Genomic DNA, 18,455 nt, shown 5'->3' on the forward strand with positions numbered 1-18,455 from the left:
TAACCTTCTTAAGCGCCTCTACTTCCAGACCTTTATTTTATTTTTGCATTTTTCTTTTTCAAAAATGATTTCCCAAACGCACCCGACACGGCCTAGGTTAGCGATCAGCCGGTCACCGGGGACGGCTAAATCTAGAACTAGGAGTGCCGAATACTCGTTTGAGGACTCCGATTTGAGAACTTCCCCAAATCCGATAGTGTCGGTGCCCCTGCAGGACACCATGGCAAGAACCAAACAAACTAGTCGGACATATAGGACGGATGGTTCCTGGTACCATTCGGAGAGTTCTACAGTCTATTCTAAAGTCTCCATTAGGGCGCCTTGGTGATTGCCCCAAACCACGTGACAGACGGCCATGTAGAGGAGACGGTCAATAGTTTGAATGCTTTCGGCTAAAGGCCTCTTGAGGATTTATTTAAGACGCTAAGTTTTCGGACTTAGCTTATAATTTACAATAATAATTTGTCTGTCTAGATTGCCCCAGAGTAACATCAGGCAGAAGAATTGGTATAGCCTCTAAAATGAAACAGTAGCCGCTTTCCGTCTGTGCTAGAACAGTCCGAAAAAGCTCAATGCTTTTTAGATTTCAAGTTAGATTAAATCAAATGACTGCGAGGGTTGCCTTAACGCATACGGTAGGGCCACTTGTTTTTTGTTCATAGAGAAATGTGCCACCTAAATGGGAGATGCTTCTCTTTGTCGAATTCGCCTAAATGGACGTCGTCGGTTATCTGACTCATGTTGGAGCAGACAGTCATACTCATGTTAGAGCAGACGGTTATTTGAATAGAATGTATCCGGCCATTGGCCTCTTTTTTGAAGAGTAAATAGCCGCTAAGTCTATGGGACTTAACTTGTTAAAGGTGAATAATAATAGGGGCGATTGCTTTTGTGCAGTCGTCATTTTTTAGCAAGGTTTGGGGCGTCTGCTGTTGGGGCAGACGGTCCCTTTATAAGATAATTAAACAAAGTTGTTAAGCAAATAAGGCCACCTGCACATTGTGTAGGCGGTACCTTATATAGTTTGAACATTGTCCGTCTGCACATTGTGCAGACGATGTTCAGTTATGTCAAGAAGCTTGAGCTTGGTTCGTCTGCACATTGTGCAGGCGGCGCTGTAATAAAATCTTTGAGCTGGGTCCATCTGCACATTGTGCAGACGGCGCTCTAATAAAACCTTTGAGCTTAGTCTGTCTGCACATTATGCAGGCGACGCTCTAATAAAATCTTTGAGCTTAGTCCGTGTGCACATTGTGCAGGCGGCGCTCTAATAAAATCTTTAAACTTGGTCCTTCTGCACATTGTGCAGGCGGCGCTCTAATAACATGTTAAAAGACTAGTTTGGAAATGAAGGCAAATTTTCATTAACAAGTGAAAAATTACAAAATTTCATAAGTAGTACTTTTCAAGTTATCTTCATTCCATGTTCTGGGTAGCTGCCTTCCGTCTGGTGTCTGTAGACGGTAGGTGCCGCCTCTTACTTCTTCATAGATTCGGTAGGGGCCTTCCCAATTTAGGGTTAGCTTTCCTTTCTCATTTGCCCTACCGAATGCCTCCATTTTCCATAGCACAAAATCCCAAACCTTTAGGGGTCGCTTGTGTACTCTTCTGTTATAGGCCCGAGTCATTCTCAGACGATAGATCTCATGACGCAAGGCGGCATTGCCCCTCCGCTCTGGAAGTGAGTCCAATGCCAGCCGCATGGCCTCCCAGTTTGCCTCTTCATCATATAACATGATTCGAAGAGTCGGCTCATAGTGTTCGATGGGCAAGACGGCCTCTGCCCCGTACACCATGATAAATGGGGTTTCTCTAGTTGCCCTTTTCGCTTTTGTTCTGATAGCCCATAGGACGTGTGGTAACTCATCCGCCTAAAGGCCGCCAGCTCTTTCAATCTTCTTTTTTATGCCGTTTGAGATTAACTTGTTGAAGGCTTCGACCTGGCAGTTTGCTTGGGGTCGGCCGACTGATGCAAAATAGCTTGAGATCCCTTGATCTCCCAACCAAGCCTTTAGTTGAGGCGTCTCAAACTGAGGACCATTGTTAAAAACCATAGACATAGGCACCTCGAACCGGGTGATGATATTCTTCCAGATGAAGGAGATGACGTCCTTTGTCTTGATGTTTTTGACCGCCTCTTCCTCTACCCATTTGGTAAAGTAATCCACAGCCACTAAGATGTAGCGCTTGCCGCCTGGAGCAGCCATATAAGGCCCTAGAATGTCTATGCCCCATTTAGCAAATAGTACTGGGCTGTGGATTTCCGTCAGGTCAGTGCCGCCTGGCTTGAGGGCCAAGGATCTGCCATCTATGTGAGAGGCGCAGTATCCCGCATTCAATTCTTCAAGAACTTCTTTCCCCTTTTCTGGGGTAACACACTTCAATAGAGGCTTCAAAAAAACCTGCTTTGAAGAGCTCCCCTTGCCTCATCTCGAAGTTTGCAACTCGCTTCTTCAGCACGGCCGCCTCTTGGGGTAAATCAGGGAGCGTGTCGTCTGTCAGATATGCCCGGATGCCATCCATCCAGGTAGAGCTTCGGTCAAGTAATCCTATGGGCTCTTCATCAGATATACTCCTTTTTCCATGACTTCCCATAAGACTGACCGAGGCGTATCACAGGAGGCGAAGGATGCCAATTTTGACAGAGCATCCGCCTGGTTGTTTTCAGACCTAGACACTTGACTTAGATGAAATTCTTCAAGTGTCCCAGCTTCAACTTTAACCGCCTGCAAATATTTGATCATGGCCGGATGGGTGGCTTCATAGTCACCATGGTATTTGCTTACGACCAACTGGGAGTCAAAGCAGGTGTTAATATTTGTTTCCCCTGCCGCCTTGCACAGGCGGATGCTGGCTAGCAGGGCTTGATATTCAGCCACGTTATTTGAGGCCTAGAACTTGAACTGTAGTGCATACTCATACTTGTCCCCCTCAGGAGACTGACAAATTAAGCTTGCACCACAGCCGTTTATAGTGGAGCTCCCGTTCACATACACTTTCCAAACCTGATCAGTATTATTCGGCTTAGCCGGCCTTGTCATTTCGACAATAAAGTCGGCGAATGCCTGCCCCTTTATTGCTTTCCTTGGTTCAAAAGTGATTTCCAGTCCTTGTAACTTAATAGCCCATTTGAGCATTCATCTTGATGATTCTAGGGTCGTCATTGGCCGCTTGATCGGTTGGTCAGTGTAGACTACAACCGGATGTGCCAAAAAGTAGGGCTTTAACTTCTGACAGCCATGTAAAGAGCAAGACCAAATTTTTCGACTATGGGGTACCAAAGTTCTACGTTCCTAAGAACGTGGCTAATGAAGTAGACCAAAGCTGGATGTCGTCTCTTTCAGCTAAGAGAACAACGCTTGATCTGAGACAGCCAGATACATATAGAGCGTCTCTTTAGGCAGAGGGCTAACCAGCCTTAGCAAAGAGTTCAGATGTGCTTTTAATTTTTGAAAGGCCGCCTCAGCATCATCCCCCCATTCAAATCTGGTATTCTTCCTGATCACCTGGAAGAAGTAGAGGCACTTGTCGCCTAATAGGCTGAGGAATCTCCCCAGGGCCACCAGGCAACCTGTTAGCTTTTGTACTTCCTTAACAGTGCGGGGTGACTGCATGTCGATGATCGCCTGTATTTTCTCTATCCCCCTGTGGTCAATCAAGAATCCGAGAAACTTCCCAGACTCAACACCAAAGACACACTTCTTGGGGTTAAGCATGACCTTGTGCCGCCTGAGGGTGGCGAATGTTTCTCGAAGATCAGCAAGGTGATCTGCCTGCTGCTTGGATTTGACTATCATGTCATCAATATACGCCTCTACATTCCTCCCAATCTGATTAATGAAGACTGTATTATTCATTCGTTGGAAAGTAGCAGGCGCATTCTTCAAGCCAAACGACATCACAGTATAACCCCTGATCAGTGACGAGTGCCGTCTTTTCTTGATCTTTTTTCCACAAGGGAATCTAGTGGAAGCCTGAGTAGGCATCCATGAAACTCATCAGGGCATGTCCGGCTGTAGAGTCGACCAGGCTGTCGATCTTAGGGAGTGGATAATTGTCCTTCGGACATGCTCTGTTCAAGTCAGTGTAATCAACGCACATGCACCAGGTACCATTCGACTTCTTTACCAGCACAACATTCGCAACCTAGTCATGGTTACATTACCGAATGAACCCAGCGTCTAACAGCATTTTTACTTCGACAGCTACCGCCTGACTTCTTTCCTCGCCGTGATTTCTTTTCTTTTGCCGAATGGGCTTCTTTTTTTGGATCCACGGCAAGTTTGTGGACAGCAAGATCCGGGCTGATGCCTGGAATTTCTTCCACTTCAAAGGCAAAAATGTCCTTGAATTCTTTCAGCATATGTTGAAAGCTTGCACCCAACTTAGCTAAAGCAGCCGTCTCCACCTTAACAGTTTGCTTTGGCCGACTGTCGTCCAGAGGAATATCAATGTGCTCTCCAGCCGCCTGGGGACGGAGGTCATTTGACTGTTCCCCAGTCAGTGATTGCTATTGCTTTTCTTTCTTGACCACCACCAATTGATCAGTTTTTCTTTTCTTGGCGGCTGGTGGGGTCGGATGGTCATCCTTGATTTCATCAAGGACTATCGGCTCTTTGCCCTTGCCGGCTGCAGCAGCCGCAGGTTTGACATCTGAGAGATAGCACTCCCGAGCCGTCTTCTGATCCCCGCTCAGGGAGCCAACAATTCCATCATCCTTCTCATACTTGACCAGCAAGAAGGAAGGGATGATGACGGCCTTGCACTCATTAAGAGTGGGTCGGCCAAGAATGAGATTGTAGGCGGTCAGCTCTTCAACCACCAAAAACCAGATGGTCATGTGCCGACCGCTTCCTTTCTCTCCCAGGAGGACATGCAAATCTATCTGTCCGACTGGGTGCACAACTCCTCCCCCAAACCCAACAAGGGGATGGGAGACATCCATCATGCTATTCGGCCTGTATTTCAGGTTGGATAGACATTTGCGGCTGATGATGTCTGAGGAGCTTCCTGTGTCAATCAATATGCGGCCAAATTTTTGGTTTGCCACTTTGCATTCTATGACCACAGGGTCATCATGCGGCCGACGGACTTTGCATCTGTCCTTTGCGGTGAAGATGACTTCGGGGAAGGCAGATGTGCTAGCCGCCTGTCCTTCTTCCACAGAGTGAACCATCTTTCTAAGATGGTCCTTAGTGCCATGTATGGTCGGGCCATCACCGGCAAATCGGCCTGCTATTGTGTAGACCGGCTCATCATTGGTTTCGGAACTACCAGTAGGCTAGGGAGTCTTTTTGCTAGACTGCCCCGGATACGCCTTGGAAGTCACTTTGGACTTCACATAGGACTTCAGCGCTCCCTTGTCGGCCAGACGGTCAAGCGTCCGCTTGAGGCTAAAGCAATCGTTGGTGTCATGGCCGACATCCTCATGGTAATGGCAGTGCTTGTTTTTGTTCCGATTTTCAGCGGAACCTTTCATTGGAGTCGGCTTCTCAAGAGTCACCCGATCCTTTATCTCTATGAGGATGGAGTAGCTGTCCTTGTGGAACTCGTACCTTAGAACGTACGGTTTCCACTCTTTTTTCTTCTTCTAGGTCTGCTGATCAGAGTTATCAACCGCCCATATCTCATTTTTCTTTTTGCTCTCTTCAGTTTTTAGATACGGCCGAGCAGGCCGACTCTCCTTCTACCTGTTAGACTTCTTGGAGTTCGACTGCTTATTTGAGGAGCAGTGTTTGGTCGCCTGTATGTAGGCTTCCGCCCCATCAGGTCTCCTTGGAGGGTGAAGATTTTCTTGCGGACGATTTCAAAGTTGAAAGTCGACCTGTCCTTCAGACCTTTGAAAAAGTCTGTATAAGCCACCTCGTCAGACAGTCTTTGGATCTGGATTCTCACCAGATTGAACCGCCTGACGTAGGAGCGCAACCCTTCTCTATCCCCTTGCTGCACATTTCCTAAATCAAGGCTCGTGTTCTTTGTAGGGATGTTCATAGAGAAGTTAGAAGCAAACAAAAACGCAAGCGTCTTGAAGCTATTGATACAACCAGCCGGCAGATTGTCGAACCACTGTTGGGTTATGCCCTTCGGGTTAGCTAGAAAGCAACGACACCATGCGGCATCATCCAACCCCTATAAGTACATGAGGTGGGTGTATGCTATAAGGTGGTCTTCTAGGTTGGCGGTACATCTTAGGTCCCAACTAACACATTTTTAACCTTGGCCGATTGTTCGGCCTCAACTATTTCCCTAGAGAACGCAGAGGGTTGTTCCCCAAGGTTTTGTAGCCGAAGCTGCCAGTCCATAGGCTGGTAGTTATATGTCGCCTATCCTCCGAAGAAGGCAGGCTGAATGTAGGGAAAAGCAGGTGGCCTGTATAATGGCTAGGCCATATACTGCGCCGAGTTGATTACATGGGGTCCCGACTGGACGAGAGGGCCACTTGACGGGGTCCCATGCATAGATTTAGAATTCCTCATAGAGGTATTCTGGAAGCTATCATGATAAGTCGACGTGGATGCCGACTCTGACAGCTGTTGGTTCTTCTTTTGTTCGATGTATTGCCGAGCATCAGAGAATGTCTTTTTGCTACCATCCGGCTGTACATGCCGGTTGGCTTTTCTTGTTACCGTTTCTGGGAAACGGAGTCTTGAGAGGTCGATATGGGATCGAGCCTTCTCTTTTAGAGCAGGTTGAGGAGTCGTCTGACGGTCCCTGACCGACTTCTGCTTTCCAGCCTGAGCTGATTTCTTGGTCGACTGTTCCCTTCTAGGAGTAGCCCCCCGCTTGGTGATCAAGTCTTTGATTTCACCCTTGAAGCTGCTCATGAATTTCATGAGCTCATCTCGGGTGACTAGGACTGATCTTGCCGCCTGAGATGGATCAGTCGGCTGCCTTGAGGGCTTACTTGTCTATCCAGGTGGCCTGCTTGTACCCGCCTTATTAGCATTCCGCTCCCGTCTGTCCTTGTGACGGATGCGTCTAGAGATGAATGACCCATCATGAGCCACATAGGTTTCAATGTCTCCATCGTCACCAGAGTCATGGTCCGAATTGACCTCTGCTTCAACCGTAGGCCGGTTGTTTTCTGGAGGCGGTACAGGTTCTTGTGAAACCATCTTTGAGGTACTCTCCCCACAGACGGCGCCAAATGTTTCAGGTGTTTTTATGTCCCTTGGGAGAGTTACAACTCGAAGACTGGATCCGACAAGGGGGCTTGTACCTGCAAAACAAACGGAGCTTCGAATGGTCGGAGGTCCGCCTCTGAAGATTAAGTTAGTACGGATTCGGAGAAAAACGTGCGGAAAGTAAGTATCTTCTCGGATTCCGAGATCGGGTGTTCTCTGTTTTCAAGAGCAATAAATTTATAGGGTCCTAGAAAAGGGTGCCATTTCCTAGGGTTTGATTACCTAAGAATTAGGGCAGCACCGTTTTGCGGCTACATTATAGATTTGGGCCTTGAAGGCAACCATTTCCCAGGTGCCATATCTGTATGACACGTGTCAGGATCTGGGGAGAACATTTGGACGCCTCTTGGGGCGACACATGTCACACCTCATTGGGCCACTTGGCGGGGTATAAATACCCAAATCACATCTCCCTCTACCGGGGACCTCACCCCTCTAAAGTCAAAGGGTCTTTACTAGGGATGTAATGTCATGGCTAAAGGTAAAGGTGGGGAAATAATTTGAAAACTTGGAGGCAATTCTTAAGTGAAGAAAAAGAGTAGCCATCCCTAAAAAAAATACTTAAGAAAACCACCAAATCACAAACAAACAACCTTCAATGGACATTTCATAACATCACTACAATTATTCAAGGGTAAAGAACTTCAAAGCATTTTTCTTTTTTTTTTTTTAATTCCTTCATTTTTTCTTTTTTTTTTTCTTTTTATGAACTTTATTAGGTGGCCTTGCCTTTTTTTAACTATGGACGGCTTTTCTATGAAACTTCATTTGATTTTCTTGAATTGCATTCTTCTTTTAAAAATTTTCTTGCACATTCAAATCAAGTTCAAATTTCAATGCTTCTCTTTTTAACCAATGCTTAAAGAGATTTTTGTTTCATAATCAACATGCTCAAATCTCAAACCTCACATGCCAAATGCTTCACTAACTAAAAGGGTTAGTAGAACATAGGCCGTACGGTTTTTAATGCTGTTCAAACAAGAAAGGGAAACATTAGGCTCAAATTGGTTACCAAGAAAGTTGATGCAAAAATAGAAAATCAAATTTGTAACTAAATATAAAGAAAAATAAAATAAAATGAGAAAAGGTGCCCTTTTCCTTCCTTAAAGTTGCATGGTCATGATCTCGGGAGCTAGAGGACAACACAAGGATTAAGACATGCATAGCTGAGGATCCTAAAATGCCGCTCAACAAAAATGATGAAGGCTAGAACAAGTTAAACCTCACAAGGGATGGAAAATAGCAAATAACAACTAGAGGGTTTCAAATCCATTAAAGGGAGCAACTCCAGCTTACCACTTTCCCGTGAACTAAGGGTTCAAACGTCTTCAAGAGTTCTTAACCTTGCTACCTTAGCTTAAAAATTGTCTAACTCAACCATAAGCACTCTCAAACCGTGCATTACAACATCAACTAGGAAGAAACAAGCATTCTAAGGTTCAATATCAAATCAATTAATTTTAAATGCATAAGCATATTCCAAAACATATTCATTCGATATTGCCTGAGTCATGTTTGCCACAAGAAAGAGGAAAAATAAAACTAAACAAAAATGAAGAAGTCAAAATGGTTCACAAACAAGGCATAAGAAATCAAGTAAATCCCAATCGACAAACAAGTGATCGTTCGATATCAACATCAACAATCCTAGGTTCCTTAGAACCAAATGCAAACATCCTCGAACCATTCAACTTCTTCCTATACTATCCTACACTAAAACAACCAATCCAAATATTCAAAGAGTTAAGAAGGAAATTTGTTACCACGAGCGTATAAGATCACAATTCCATAATAAATGAAGCTCCGTTGCTTATATCTCCGGAAATTGCATCGATAAGCCCTACACAAATGACATAATCCAAACAACTCGGAAAATATTTGGTAAGTAGCAAGAGTTATATACAAAAAGATCAAAATAAAAAGCAAAGTATAAAACTACTAAAGAGAAAAACAAAGAAAAGAAAAAGGTTTTAGATTAAAAGGGATTTTAGATTTTTCGCTTTGGGAGCCAAAACAAAGAAAACATCCTGAAAACATTATCTTTAAAAGAGAAAAAGGAAGTGAACGTCAACAAAGATGAGAAAAACTTGCAATGGGCGCTCATTGGCAATGAATTTACCCCATAAAACATGCCCTTAGAATAAAAACATAATGAAACACCCCCCCCCAACTTGAATGGAAAACTGTCCTCAGTTGGAACATAAATGATAAAAGGGGAGAAGGGAGAAGGGAAAAAACGAGGCCCGAAGGCTCTAGTCATCCATATGGGAGCTAGATCCTTCTCCACTCGGATGTCATTCGTAGTCGACGTCGATAGGAGGGCCATAGGGGTCCCATCCACCGGTATAACCCGGTGAAAAACAACGATTTCGGTATAACCCTTGTTGCTAATCCAGAAGAGGGTCAAAAAGTAGGTGGCATCACTAGGGGCTCCGAGGTGTACATGGGGTAATTGGGGTCCACACGATAATCACAACCACCTGGTGTCCGGTAGTCATACCCCTCCGAAGTGGGGTAATCCACACGAGGGCCACCTTGAGAAGATGGCCCTTGCAAATAAGGCCAAACCGATTAACGGGGAATTCCGTCAATATGCGGTTCCCCATAAGAATCCCTTGTTGGGGTGGAAAATAAGGATAGTTCACGGGAGGGTCGAAGTGCCCTTGGTTTACATGCCAATCATAAATGTTGGCATTGTAAATCCCGTGACATCGGCGGCCTCCGCTAACCGGTTAACTTGCAAGCTTAAATTTTGAAAAGCGTTTTCAATATTGAAAGGGGAAGTGGAAGAAGTCATACCTCCCACACTAAAGGAGGGGATGTGCAGAGATTGGGACCCTTCACCAAATTTGAATTGTTGATGCTCAAATTGTTGTTAATGATGATCTTGTTAACGGTGTTGTTGTTGTTGTTGTTGTTGCTGCCGTTGTTGTTGTCAACGACGAGAAGCTTGAGGAACTTGCTCCCTATGAGACAAATGGAGCTCATCAAAGTGTTAGGGTTTGGTGAGTCCGACTCACCGCGGAAACAAACCCAAAAACAAGACCGCACTCGCAATAAATAAAACCATAAACATAATTAACTTAATGACAAGATTAAGACAATAATTATACCTTTGACGCGTGCTTCGCCCGACCTCAAGGAACTCTTACTTCGAAAGGTAGCCTCGAAATTACGACGACCTCCAACGGAAGTCCACCCACAACTCAAACACCGACAAGGGTCCAATGCCTTGGAGTTAGCAAGGCCCGACCTAAACCCGAGTAATTGAGTTCAAAGGTTTTCACAATGGTAATGCCTTTTTCAACTCTTGAGTTCAAAGGTTATCATAAATAGTGATGCCTTTTCCAACTTTTACTCTAGTGAATAATCCCAAGCCATGCCTTGGCTATTTATAAGGAAAGCTTCCTTGTGAATTCCACTCATCTTTCAATGTGGGACTTTTTCATAAAAAAGATCCCACATGGAAAGATTGATGAATTCAACCCTTAGTTAAATAAACCAAGGAACAAGTAACAAGTGTCACATGGTTAGGTGAGGACCACTTTCTCACTTGGTCCCCAAGGCAACTCACATACATTGTGAGCTAACCATGTGTCACCCAACCTCGAGCCCCAAGTTGTGTTCGGTTGGGCCACTTTCTTTTGGCCCGTGTCCATGACCCGTCACCCGGGTCCACGGCCCTTTTTGCCACATGTTGCTGCAACTGTGGCGCATTGCCAACGTGGCACGCTGCCACTTGGCCGCTGCCAACGTAGCTGCCACATGGCGTGCAGCCATGTCCGCTGCCACGTGGCACGCTCCTATTGGGCGCGCTTCCCTAGCCTTTCGCGTGGCTAGGGTTTTACTTGTTACTTGAAGCATTTTCCCGTCTCACCAAATCCTAAATTTTGGCTCAACATTTGAGATTTGATTCCGATGCTCGGTTTCGACGCTCCAAGCTCGAATTTTCGACGTCTAATATTAATTACTCGGTCGACTCATTAATTACTTCTGAATTAATTCGTCGCTTTGGCTCGTTAGTTGCTTGGGTGTGACCCGAAGGGTTCAGTCAAGATTAATCTGTAATATTAATTATACATTAATATTACTGATCGGAAGCGGCCTCCACCCATGCATTCCGATCACTTGACCTCACTAAAAAATTAGCTTTCTAATAATTCCGAACCCCCTATCGGAATAATACACTTGTTCGAAGGACACCATTCCTTTCACAAAGGTGCTACGGGGAACTTTCCATTGATTCACATTCTCTGGCGAGTTGGAAAGTTCCCTTCCGAAGCATTGTGAGCTCTTCTTGATTTATCTAGATTCCGAAGCATTGTGAGCTCTTCCGAACCCCTTATCCGAATTCGTGCATCTAGATTCTCCCGAAGAATCACCTCACGGAACATCCCGGCTTGCTTGAGAGCGGCAAGGTTCAAGTAAGGGAACTCATCGATCGGAGTGAGCTTGGCCAACTCCTCTCCAAACCCAAGCTTAAAGGCAATCCAAGTGATCCGCATTGAATGTCGTCGGTAAGAGAAGTTCCCAACTTTGTATCATTGAAGCAATCGGAAAGGATGGAACCAAAATTGACTTTGTAATCATAATTGATGTAACCATTGGTGACCAACCATAGCATTGTGAGCTCTTCTTGATTTATCTTCCCAAGCTCTTGCCGTGAGAAAAGAGCATATACCATCATCCAATGAAAATACCGAAGCGCCGGATAGATGATTTCTGACGCCTTAGCAGAGCGGGAACGAATTTTGTGGTCCCTTGGGGGATGGTGTCCCACCAATCTTGCTCCACATACCCTTCCCACGTTCGGTCATTCACCCTATGGACGGGGCTTTCTGGATCCCACCCAAACATATTGTTTAGCTCCTTAAGAGTGACCTTCCGTTGCTTGTTAAAGATTCGAAAATGAAGGTCGAGCTCCTTCACACCACGCCTCATAGTAATTTGAAGTTGAAAAGAAGAAAGGACTTCCAAAGTAAGCTCTCGATAAGTGCAAGGAGGCCTAGGGTTGGCGGAAGGAGTATTGGTGATTTTCGAAGGAACCAAGATAGAGAGGATCGAATCCCAACCTAAAGATTCAGCCATGTCTTGGATATCCGCATCAAAACCTAATGTTTGACAACATGATTTATCGTAGAATCTTGTAGAGCGGACTTGGCGCTTAGAAAGTTCATCAAAACAATTGTGTTGAAATTGAGAACCAAATTGAATCGTGTATGGTTGGGGACGGTCAGGAGTTGAAGTAGATGAGGATGGTGCTTGGGAAGAAGAACCTGGCAGAATATCTCTAAGTCGGCGACACATGACTTTAGCAACAATAGTCAACTAATCCAAAAATGCTCCGTAGGAAAAAGTACCAACAATCAACCAAACATCCAACTTCAAAAATTCATCTCATAATATCTATTAACTAAATTCAAATCAATTACCCAATAAAGGCATGACATGGTGTCATAAGAACTACTCCATAAACAATATAAGGAAAATTGTGAACATGGGAGTAAGTTCGAAACTTCTAAGATCGTTCTTAATCAAAATCAAAGTGATAAAGAGACATGAACACTATCAGATTATCAAAGCAACATATCAAACCAAATTTCACCAACAAAAGAAATCAATCCACCATCAAAATACTTCACTTTGTACAATGTCATACAATTATCACATTTACATATCAAATTCAGCAATATTAGTATGAACAATTGCAAGTGAAATTTCATCCAAACATTATTCAATATGCAATGTAGCCCAAACATGACAAACTTAGCACATACTACTCAAATATATTTCCATTCAAGAATACTCTACAAAGTAAAAGGGTCGATCCTCAAGTAAATGAAGTATTGCACAATCAAGTGAAATCAAGAATTTATTGCAAGTAGCAAGGGGAATTTTGATTGGTTTTGTGAATATCAATGATTAAATTAACTACTACAAAGATTAAAACAAGCTAATTAAGAAGTTCAAACTAGAAACACTAAAATAAGGAATGAAACACTCGAATTGAGAGAAATATGACCAAATCACTAGGGAGAGGGGGTTCTAATCATGATCAACTAAGACAACTATGATAATTAACATGGATTCATGCCAAGGAATAGAAACTTTACTCAAATTACTCATTCCCATGAAACTACTCAAGTAAATTGATGAATTAGACTTAACCTAAACTAGATCATTCCCATGCATCTAATTTAGAACATCAAACATTGGAATTAAAGGTGCACATCAATAACTCCAACCAAATTAAACACAAATTCATCAAATCAAGGCCTAATCCAATTAATTATCAATATGTTCCTAACCAATCACAATTTACACCCCTTCCCTAGCTAAAATCTAAGTTAGAGGGAAGAAGAGAGCCATTGCATCTACTCTAAGCAAGCATTCAAACTTAATCAAGCTAAACATAATTCCAAATTCAAGGAAAAGCAATCAACCAAGATTAATTAATGAATAAAAAGGGAAATCAATATTACCAAGAACAATTAAACCAAATACCAAAGTAGAGTAAGAGATTAATACCATTCAAGCTGAACTAAGGAAGAAAACATGAAATTCATTAATTGAATTAAAGGAAACCTTAAAGAAATTTGGTTACAAAGATGAAATTGAAGATTGAACTACTTTCTCTCTCTAGATTACCAATTGTTTCTCTCACTAGATTAGGGCCAAAAACTGAATGAATCCTCTAATTACATCATTAAGGGTATTTATACCCCTCTCACATTACCCAAAATTAAGTCTAAAAATGAAATAAAAATGCATGGAATACCTAGGGGAGCGGCTGATCAATCGAGGGGGAGCGGGCACTCTAGAGGGTCAGGACAATAATACGAACCCATAGGAGCGGGCGCTCCTACAGATGAGAGCGGGCGCTCCTTAAGAGGTGAGCGACCGCTCCACTAAACTGCTGAAAATGCAAGAAAAATGCTTGAGAGGAGCGGCCACTCCTATAGAGGTGAGCGACCGCTCCAAGCAATTGATCCAGCTTTCCAAAAATGCTTCAAGCCCCAAAATCCTCTCACTCCAAAGCATTTTGAGGTATAAGCAAAGCCTCTGGGAAGGTAATGCAAGCTTCCCGTTCAACCTGAACAAACACTCATACACAAATATAAGCAAGAATAGATGTAGAAAGAGGTAAAGAAAGAAAAAGAGGAGTAAAACACCCGAAATTACATAATAAAGGCTAAAAGCTACCACGAGAGGGAAACTAAGCAAATAATATCAAAACTAGGGAAAAAGAGGGAAAAAGGAACGAGAAAGGACTTTATTATAGGGGAAAATGGGTCATAAAAGTGGTCATGAAGACCACTTATCAATTGTATTGAAGATCTTCTCTATTATCAATGAGCAGTTCTAACTCTATCTTATTTTATTGCTTCTTTAATTTCATGTTCGTTTGATTTTATTTTGATGTTTGATCTTGATTAGTGTTTTATTGCTTTCATTTTCTTTTCTTTTTAGAATAGATTTTTTCTCATGAAAATGTTTATGTGCCTTTATGCTAGGTACATAAATTGATATACTTTGGTGCATTGGTTTGGGTAAAGAATCAAGGAAGTTTGGCACCACAATTGCTAACATATGGAAAGCGAGATAGAATTCTACAAAATTAACCTAAAGGAACACTTGTTGGTAACACTTTTTACTTTGTTAATTTGCTTAATATATTGGTAACACTTAAGTAACACTTTTATTTTATGTAACACATAATGTACACTATGAAAAAATGTAGCATTTTGAGGTATCACTTTTATAATATGTATCATTTGTATCTTTTTAAGGTAACATTTGTGAGGTGTTACTTCCCCGGTCCCATTATATCTATTACAAATTTATTTTTTAATTTTTTAATTTACTCATAGAGTCATAAACTCAGAACCATTTTGCATAAAAAAAAAAAAAAAAAAAAAAAAAAAGTCATCACTAATAACCATTCTGAAACATTTAGAAGGGAAAAAAAAATTTGGAAAACACATTCTCGTCATAACCGCCTAGGTTTCTCCAAACCGCCTTGCCGATCATCGTTTAACGCTGCCAAGTTACTTTCGGCGCTCAATTACTTAATTTTTATCAGCCACCCTCTTCGTTACCCAATCCATGTTATTTTTAAGTCTTTAACTAGGTTTGATTAGAATTAATTTATTTGATTTAATTGAACCAGTACAAATTATAGTTCTTGCTTTGTATTTTAATTTTTATTTACAATTTTGATTGATTATTCTGATTCAGTAATTTTTTTTATGGTTTTGGGTATTTCTGTACTTTTAAATTTCTTTGATTTTTGGTGAGTTATACCCAAATTAAGTTTGTTGTCTTGTTAAACTAGGCATTGATTATTCTTTAATTTTTCTTTTTTATTTATTGATTTATTATCATATCTATTGAGTGTGATGCAAGCATAAGTCAGTTGGAGAATAAACTTGGAAAGAATGATGCTGCGGGTACTGTGGGGTACTGTTCCATTTATTTTAGCTATTGCTGAGCTGGACAATGAGCTGGAAGAGATAGAGAATTAGCCTAGAGAGAGAATAACTAATCAGATTCCTTTTTGTATTAGATTCCTTTTTGATTAGTTTGTTATAAGGTTGTTATTTTGGTTCATGCACTTGTAATGAAGGCTATATTAAGCCAATTAGTGGATGTAATTTCATTATCAAGAATTAATACAAATCCTCTCTCATTCTCTCTCTATAACCCTTTCTCTTAATTTTCTGCATATTTTTTCTTATTGGTTATTATTCTCGAGGTTTCCTTTCATCCTCTCTAGATTACCTCTGAGCTAACCAATTTGATTCTCATCCATTAAATTGGGTTGAATCAGGTGGCAGGGTAATTGTGCTCTTCTGTTAGAGTGCATCATTGGTAGCAGAGCTTTCTGATCCTTAGATTAGAATGCCACCTAAGAAGAACACGGAACATTCTAGTGATGATTCTGAATCTGTCACCTCTGCTGATCTGCAGAAACTGGAGGTAACACTCAAGTCCTTGATTGAAGAACAGAACAAAAATGTGCTGGAAAATAACCATAATAATTCATTAAGTATTTCTCAAAATACAAAATCTAATTCTGAATTGCATGATATGATGGTAGGCCTGTCTGTACAAGTTACTAAGCTTTGATAAAACCTGATAAAACCTTTGAGAAATCACCCAATAAATCACCCAATAAATCTTCTGATAAAACCTTTGAGAAATCTGGACAGTTAGATTCTAGAAATAGTGATCATAACTCTTCTTAGTTTCTGTATTCTACCAGACTCACTAAGATTGAATTCCCTAAATTCAATGGTGATGATTTGAAATCGTGGCAGTATAAATGTAATCAATTCTTTGAATTAGATAATATACAGGATGCTAAGAGAGTGAAGTTGGCTGCCATTCACCTTGAGGGTAGAGCCCTTCTCTGACATCAAAATTATATAAAAAATAATCCATCTACTAGCTGGGATAAGTATGTGCAGGACATACCTAGCCGTTTTGGGGAACTGTTTGATGATCCCATGTCTGACCTTAAAGCTCTCAAGTAGACTGGTTCCATTCAGGAATATCATGATGCTTTTGATGCTCTTGCTAGCAGATTTGATCTGTCTTAGAATTACTTATTAAGTTGCTATATGGGTGGCTTGGAGGAGGAGATTCAGCTGGCTGTGAGGATGTTTGTTCCTACATTTATACAACAAGCTCATGGCCTGGCTAAGTTGCAAGAGGCAGCTCAGAAATCCAGGAAGAATAAACCACCTGTCAAACACCTCCCTCCCCTACTATCAACCCCAAAAACTTTAAACACAAACCTAAACACAAACCAGTCATGGAAAGGACCCTTGAACACCACTTTCAAACCTAGAACCTACCCTAACACAAATAGAAAAACTATGACAGCTGCTGAGATGAATGATAAAAGAGCTAAGGGGTTATGTTTCTGGTGTGATGAGAAGTTTGAGATAGGGCATAACTGTAGAGGAAAGAAGCCACAACTGTATCACATTCAGATTGAGGATACTAATGAGGATGTTGAGGATGGTGAAAATGAGGATCCTAGTGGAGATGAAATGACTTGTGCTCAGATATCTTTACAAGCACTAGATGGATACTACAGTTTTCACAACATGAGAATGATGGGACAATTCAGCAAGAAACCCTTGCATATTTTGCTAGATAGTGGGAGCACTCACAATTTCATTGACACTGCTACTGCACTTAAATTACAGTGCAAGGTGGAGAAAGTTCCACCTATGTGGGTCAAGGTGGCAGATGGGAACCAGCTCAAGTGTGAAGCAATGATTAAAGGATTTGAGTGGAGAATGCAGGGATACAAATTCAAGGCTGACATGTTGTTACTTCCTTTGAGTGGGAGTGATATTGTGCTTGGAATTCAATGGTTCTCAACACTTGGCCCCATTCTTTGGGATTTCAAAAATTTAACCATGGAATTCAAGCAGGAAGGGAAGAAAGTCAAGTTGAGAGGTGCAACTGCTAAGAAATTAAAGGGCATTCCTACTGAGTAACTTAATAAGTTACTGCAGAGAACAAGGGAGCTGTCAATGCTACAACTGACTCACCATACTGTAGACTAGAGTCCAAGCCTGAATTTTCAAGAACCAGCTAAGAAATCACCTGAAATTTCTGATCTCCTTGACATATTTTCAGATGTTTTCAACGCTTCAGAAGGGTTGCCACCAGTTAGACTGCAATTTGACCATCAGATTCCCTTGAAAGATGGCACTACAGCTATCAATCTCAGGCCATATAGATACCCAGCTACTCAGAAAATTGTAATAGAAGAGTTGGTGAAGGAGTTGGCTGATCAAGGAGTTATCAGGGATAGCAATAGCCCATTTGCTGCTCCCATTATGTTGGTCAAGAAGAAAGATGGTGGGTGGAGAATGTGTGTGGATTACAGGGCTTTGAACAAGGCTACTATCAAGGATAAATTTCCTATTCCCATTAGTGAAGAGTTGTTGGATGAATTACAAGGGTTAGCATTTTATTCCAAGATTGTCTTAAAGTCTGGATACCACCAAATCAGAATGCATCCTGATCACATTCACAAAACTGCTTTTAAGACCCATTTTGGTCATTTTGAATACTTGGTAATGCCATTTGGCTTAACCAATGCACCCTCAACTTTTCAGGCATTAATGAACCATGTGTTCCAGCAATATCTCAGGAAATTCATTTTGGTTTTCTTTGATGATATTCTGGTCTATAGTCCTACCTGGACTGAGCATTTGAAGCATCTGCAGCTTGTACTTGAGATTATGA

Source organism: Chenopodium album, chromosome 12, assembly GCF_948465745.1.
Source record: "Chenopodium album chromosome 12, dcCheAlbu1.1, whole genome shotgun sequence".
In the NCBI taxonomy this organism is placed as follows: domain Eukaryota; kingdom Viridiplantae; phylum Streptophyta; class Magnoliopsida; order Caryophyllales; family Amaranthaceae; genus Chenopodium; species Chenopodium album.